The 6,827-nt window shown below is 48.9% G+C and overlaps 1 pseudogene; it reads left to right on the top strand.

Annotated features, from left to right (window-relative positions):
- The first annotated feature begins 397 nt into the window (after positions 1–397).
- Positions 398–495, top strand: LOC140395809 (U6 spliceosomal RNA; annotated as a pseudogene).
- Positions 496–6,827: the final 6,332 nt, after the last annotated feature.

The following is a 6,827-nucleotide window of genomic DNA, read 5'->3' as shown; positions in this document are numbered from 1 at the left end:
GGAGTCTCCAGGTCACTGCTGCATGCAATCCTGGAGACAAATCATCAGAACATTTAAAAAAAGATTGGGTTTTTTTAACCTGTTATTTTCGTTAAACATTTATCTTTACCAGATCTAAAAATGTTGAAAACCTGACAGCCAAGCAGCATCCGATTGGGTAATGAGTCCTTTTGCTTCCCAATAGGCATAGGGAGGCAGCGCGTCACAAATGGCTGGGTGCGGGGCGAGTCATGTGATGAAATCTCCAGGAGTGAAATATTTACAAATGCACACTATTTGAGACCATATTGCAGCACCAGCAGGCAGAACAAAGGTCTAGGCTGCATTTCTAATCCAGTAAATTGCAATTTTGGTGACATTGTTGTGAGTTAGTAGGTTAGCCATTGGAAGGAGGATTGCTCGCTTCGGCAGCACACCTATTAAATGATACAGATAAGATTAGCGTGGCCCCTGCGGAAGGATGATACGCAAATTAAAGGGCGGCACGATAGCACAATGGTTAGCAGTTAAAAAAAATAAATTTAGAGTACCCAATTCTTTTTATTCAATTCAGGGGCAATTTAGCGTGGCCAATCCACCTGCACATCTTTGGGTTGTGGGGCTGAGACCCTCGCAGACACAGGGAGAATGTGCAAACTCCACACGGATAGTGACCCAGAGCCGGAATCGAACCTGGGTCCTCGGCGCCGTGAGGCAGCAGTGCTAACCACTCTGCCGCCCGCAGTTAGCACAGTTGCTTCACAGCTCCAGGGTCCCAGGTTCGATTCCTGGCTTGGTCACTGTCTGTGCGGACTCTGCACGTTCTTCCTGTGTCTGCGTGGGTTTCCTCCGGGTGCTCCGGTTTCCTCCCACAGTCCAAAGATGTGCGGGTTAGGTGGATTGGCTATGCTAAATTGCCCTTAGTGTCCAAAAAATGTTAAGTGGGGGTTACTGGGTTATGGGGTAGGGTGGATGCACAGGCTTCAGTAGGGTGCTCTTTGTATGGGCCGTGCAGACTCGATGGGCCGAACGGCTCCCTTCTAAATTCTATGATTAACCGTTGGAAGACAATCAACTCGGCAAAAGATGCTTTTTGGTCTGTCTGGAACTTGTTGGTCTTTCAGTGGAATGATCTGTCCATGACCAAGCGTACTGGTACATTCCAAAGGCCAGGGCTATGTGATGAGGGACGCACAAAGCTTAGGGCAGAAGTCACAAAGGCTCTATGGGGGAAGGCCTGTGAATAAAGCCCCACTGCTATTCTGAGGGTCTGGAACCCATGTGAAAAACCTTTGGACCTAATGCAACAGAGAATATTTTGAAATATATACTGTAAATATTATGATTCGGGAAGTGTAATTGTGTATTGAAAGAAAGTCAATTGTTTTGAACGTCATCTATCAAATTTACTTGCGTATTATACCGTTGCAAATTTTATAAAGTATATTTTATGAAAAAGTACAGGGAGGTAGTTAGGGAGCTCGGTGATCAGCAACCTGAAGAAGATACTCAATTGACATCCTCGCAGCTACACAAACTCAGGATCAGCAAATCCTTTTATTCCAGGTTGTATTGTGAAGCCTACAGGCAGCACAGCGTTCCAATCCTACATGTCATGTCCTCTTTCTTGGAGGTTTGAGACGACAGCAGCTAGAAGACTCTGGATAAAGATCATCCATCCAGTCCTTTGAGATGAGTAAAACTCCCTGAAGAGATCTTTACTGGGTTGATTCATATTGACTCTATGGGTCTGCATCCCAGAGCTGTTGGGAAGTAAACATGAGTATGATTCTGGTCAGAACCATGTCAGAATCACCCTCATTTACATACAGAAGAGTATAGATAGCAAAGAGGTCAGAAAAGGAAGCCCATTAGTGTTGTTAATGGAGGATCTCTGATTATATCCCGGGTCGAAGTGTAATGCAAGCCCCTACTTGTGACAATAATAAAGATTATTACTATTGCGTATGTGCAGGACAGTAGGGTGATTAGGAGCAAGCCTTTGATAGAATATTGCACACATACTTGATGGACGTAGTCTCCTAAATGGAGTTGGGAAGCAAATCCACAATTTCCAATTAAATCTGCCCTGTTCATGTGCTGTTTGAATCTTTTGCTATGTCCATCAGAAAGGATAAAGGCACAAGAGGTGTGATGAGTCAACGTCTCCCTATTCTTTCTGGAACATCTGGGAAGAGATGTTGTGGTTTTGTTAAATTTCATCCCAAGTGACTCGAATAAAGTACTCTAATCTACAGTTCCCAGAGTTTTGGCCTGGGAGTCTCTGGCCCATTGGGATTCTTTTCCTGCTGGCAGCATAACCATGCCCACAGGTTGCACAGAGTGGGGTGCCTCAAATGAGAAATCCCATTGACAAGTGGCAGTAGAGAATCCCATTGCCAGCGCACTGCCGAGTAACATGTGGCTGGCGGACTGGCGAATACAGCTCACGCACTGACACAATCAATTGCTTTTGGAAGACCATCAACTCTGAATACGCTGGTCTGCCCAAATATGGTCTTTCAGTACAAGGAGCTGCCAGCCGCAAACGTTGCAGAGTGGCACATTCCAAGGTCCAGGACTACATACTGAGGAATGCACTGAAGTTCTGGGCAGTCACTGCAAAGGTTCAATGAGTAAAGGGCAGAGTTTAGGGCCCTTTCTCCATAGTCCACCCAAGGGGGCTGGTGCCTGTGTAAAACCCCTCATGCACGAGGAAACATTTAACGTTCTAGAAATGTGGAATGCAAGTTGAGTAAGGGACCCTGGTGTGCCATTACCATATTTAAAATAATTAATCTGTATTGCACCATTTGGATTGTCCTATAATGAACTTTTACAAGTGTTATGGATAAAGTACATTTTCGAAACAAATTGCAGGCAGGTAGAGCTGAGTTAGCATACCGAGGATGAAATGTTGATAGGAGCCTGCTATCTCTAGGTTACACAAAAAAACACCGAGAGATCTTGTTCCTGTTTGCTCTACAATGACCTCTGTTGGGAATGTTTGTGGATGACAGCAGATGTAGACAGAAAGGTGATAATCTTCATTATCTGATAGCTTGTTGCTGCTGTCAAATGTCGCATCTATATTTAGTAAAGGTCTTATGTGGAATCAGCTTCATAAATATTTTCAAATTAAATTTCGATGTTTAAGTGACAAGACTTGACATTTACTTACCCACAGATAATACTGCCACCAATGTTTAACGTACCACACTACGGTACTGCATAAACTTTATTTTTTCAGGCGGCAGTGGCACAGTGGTTAGCACAGCTGCCCTGGGCAGCATGTGGCGCGGTGATTAGCACTGGGATTGCGGCACTGAGGAGCCGGGTTCGAATCCTGGCCCTGGGTCACTGTCCGTGTGGAGTTTGCACATTCTCCCCATGTCTGCGTGGGTTTCACCCCCACAACCCAAAGATGTGCTGGTTAGGTGGATTGGCCACGCTAAATTGTCCCTTAATTGGAAAAAACTAGATTGGGTACTCTTAAATTTATTTTTAAAAGAAACTTTATTTCTCCCCAAAATCATTCAAAATATTTTAAAATAAACCATCTCTTCCGGTGGCGGCTATGAAGGAGTAAGTTGCACATTTGGTGGCTCCCGCTCGGGTCGGACCTTCTCCCCCGATTTTCTACCGGACCTGAACTGTAAAACTGAAGAAAGAGGCAATTGTGTACTGAATTCCCATGGAGAGAAGGACCAGAAGTGCTCGTAAAGGCAAAAACAGAGAGACAGAGAAGGCTTTGGCTGAAGCTGCAGTGGGAGACAGCATGGTGGAGGAGCGGACCTCTGGTTTGTCGACCCAGCGGTCAACGGAGCAGCTGATGCAAGTTATTCAGGAAGGCTTTGCTAAGCAGAAACGGGACTGCTTGGACCCGATAAATGAGTCGATTGAGCGGCTGGAGCTTAGATTGGACACCCAAGATCGGGCGATCCAGAAGGTGGAGAAAGTGCTGGCTGAGCAGGAGGAACATCAAATTGCGGTGGAGTTGGAGGTGGGGATGCTGAGAGACCAGCAGAAGAAGCGCCTGGAGAAGTTGGAGGACCTAGAGAATAGGTCCCACTGGCAGTACTTGAGAATCATTGGGCTCCCGGAGGAGTCCGAAGGAGTGGACGCTGGGGCATACATTGCAGATATGTTTGAGAAGCTGCTGGGGGATGGGGCATTCTCCCGACCCTTGGAGGTGGACAGGGCTCACAGAGCACTCGCGAGGAAACCGCAAACGGGTGACCCCCCCCCCCCCCCAGAGTGTGGAGGTGGCCAGGGGAAGAGCAGGCTTCAACCAGATAAGGCCGATCCTTTTAAAGAAGAAGGTGAAGTTCGGACTGTTGTATCTGGCCCGTCTCTGGGTCACGTACGAGGAACAGCATTTTCTTTTGAGTCGCCTGAGGACGCGCTGGACTTTGTGAAAAGGAAAGGACTGGTGGTGGACGGAGAACTTTTGAACTTTGCTGTAATGTTCATGGATTTTTTTTCTTTTTGTTTCTCCGTTCTTCTAAAAAAAAAAAAGTTTCTCGTTTTGTGGAAGCTGTTTGTAATGGCTTCTGTAGTGATTTGGGACCAGGGGCAGAGCTGAGTGAGTTAAGGTTTTCATTTGCACTGTTGGGGGATGGAGGTGTGCTTGTTTAGATTGTGGTGATTTTCTGTCGGGCAATTGTGTGGGATTGTTTGATGTTGTAGTATGTTTGTATGAGCGGGGGTGGGAGGGGTGGGAACAATAGGTGGGAGACTATCCGGCGCCAGGGATGGGGGCCACCAAGCTAGCTGGGTGGGCTAGCTCACGGAAGCGCAGTAGGGGGGTGCATTTGTTCGGTTTATCAATGGGGCTGCATTACAGAGTGTTGTTACTAAGGGGGGGGGGGGAAATGTTCTGCTGACGAGGGAGGTACTTGGGCCAAGGGATAGAGAGGAGGTTGGGGGCGAAGGCTCCCTGGGGGCAGGTCGGTGGAGGTGCGGAGCGGCTGGAGGCGGGCTGAAAAAAGGGGATAGCTGATCGGCAAATAAGGGGGGGGTGGGAATGACCCCTCCCAACACGGCTGATCACCTGGAATGTTCGAGGGTTAAATGGACCGGTCAAAAGGGCACGTGTGTTCGCGCATCTTAGGGGACTTAAGGCGGACGTGGTAATGTTTCAGGAGACGCACCTTAGAGTAACTGACCAGATTAGGCTGAGGAAAGGCTCGGTCAGTCAGGTCTTTCACTCGGGACTGGATTCAAAGACTAGAGGGGTTGCGATCCTGAACAATAAGCGGGTGGTGTTTGAGACGGGTAGAATATTTTCGGATGTGGGAGGTCGGTACATTATGGTCAGTGGGAAACTGGAGAGGGTGCAGGTGGTATTAGTAAATGTGTATGCGCCAAATTGGGATGATGTGGAGTTTATAAAGATGATGCTGGGGAAGATACCAGATCTGGACTTGCACAGGTCATGGGAGAAGACACTGTTATTAACCCTGGCTTGGACTGGTCAAGCTCGAAAACAGGCAGAGTGCCAGCAATGGCAGAGGAACTAAAAGGGTTCATGGAGCAGATTGGGGGGAGGGGGGGCGCGTGGATCCATGGAGATATGGGCAGCCGAGGGTGAAGGAGTTCTCCTTCTACTCACAGGTGCATCAAGTGTACACCCGGATCGATTTCTTCATTTTGTGCGGGGCCTAACTGGCAGGGGTGGTGGACACGGGGTACTCGGCGATCACAATCTCAGACCATGCTCCGCACTGGGTTGACCTGCAGGTTAGTAAAGACAGTAACCAGCGCCCGCACTGGAGGTTGGATATGGGACTTTTGGCTGACGAAGGGGTGTGTGAGCGGCTGAGTAAATGTATTCAGAACTACCTGCAGGTCAACGACACGGGGGAAATTTCAGCAGTGGTGGTCTGGGAAGCACTGAAGGCGGTGGTCAGAGGGGAGCTGATCTCGATACGGGCCCATTGGGAGGTGGACAGGGCACAGACGGACCGACTGGTTAAGGAGATACTACAGATCGATAGGAGGTATGTGGAGACCCCAGAGGCAGGGCTTTTAACGGAACGGCAGAGGCTACAGGCGGAGCTCGGCTTGTTAACCACAGGGAGGGCGGTGGAGCAGCTGAGAAAGGCGAGGGGGCGATCTAAGAGTATGGAGAGAAGACCAGCAGAATGCTTTCACAGCAGCTTAGGAAGAGAGAGGCATCCAGGGAGATAAGTAAATGACAGAGGTGGGAACCTGGTTGGAGATTCAGCAGGGGTGAATAATGCATTTAGGAATTTCTACAGTGGGCTGTATAGGTCAGAACCCCCTACAGGGCCGGGGGGGGGGGGGGGGGGGGATGAGGCACTTATTGGGGGGGGGCTGAATTTACCAAAGGTGGACGGGGAGCTGGTAGAGGGCTGGGGGCCCCGATCGGGTTGGAAGAGATAGTGGAGGGTCTGAAGGCCATGCAGGCGGGTAAATCCCCGGGGCCGGACGGATACCCAGTGGAGTTTTATAAAACGTTCTCTGGGACATTGGGGCCGTTGTTGATGAGGATGTTCAATGAGGCAAGGGAAAGACGGGTGCTGCCCCCGACGATGTCACAGGCCACGATTTAGCTGAATCTGAAGCGGGACAAGAACCCGGAGCTGTGTGGGTCCTGCAGGCCAATATCCCTGTTGAATGTGGACGCCAGACTGCTGGCCAAAACTTTGTCCTCCAGGATTGAAGATTGTGTTCTAACATTATTGGTGAGGACCAGACTGGGTTTGTTAAGGGGAGGCAGTTGGTGGCCAATGTAAGAAGGTTGTTAAATGTGATCATGATGCCCCCAGAAGGTGGAGGTAGTGATCGCAATGGATGCAGAAAAGGCTTTTGATCGGGGAGAA

The sequence above is a fragment of the Scyliorhinus torazame genome, chromosome 18 (assembly GCF_047496885.1).
Source record: "Scyliorhinus torazame isolate Kashiwa2021f chromosome 18, sScyTor2.1, whole genome shotgun sequence".
In the NCBI taxonomy this organism is placed as follows: domain Eukaryota; kingdom Metazoa; phylum Chordata; class Chondrichthyes; order Carcharhiniformes; family Scyliorhinidae; genus Scyliorhinus; species Scyliorhinus torazame.
Note: the sequence above shows the minus strand (reverse complement) of the source record. Positions and strands in the feature narration are given on the sequence as shown.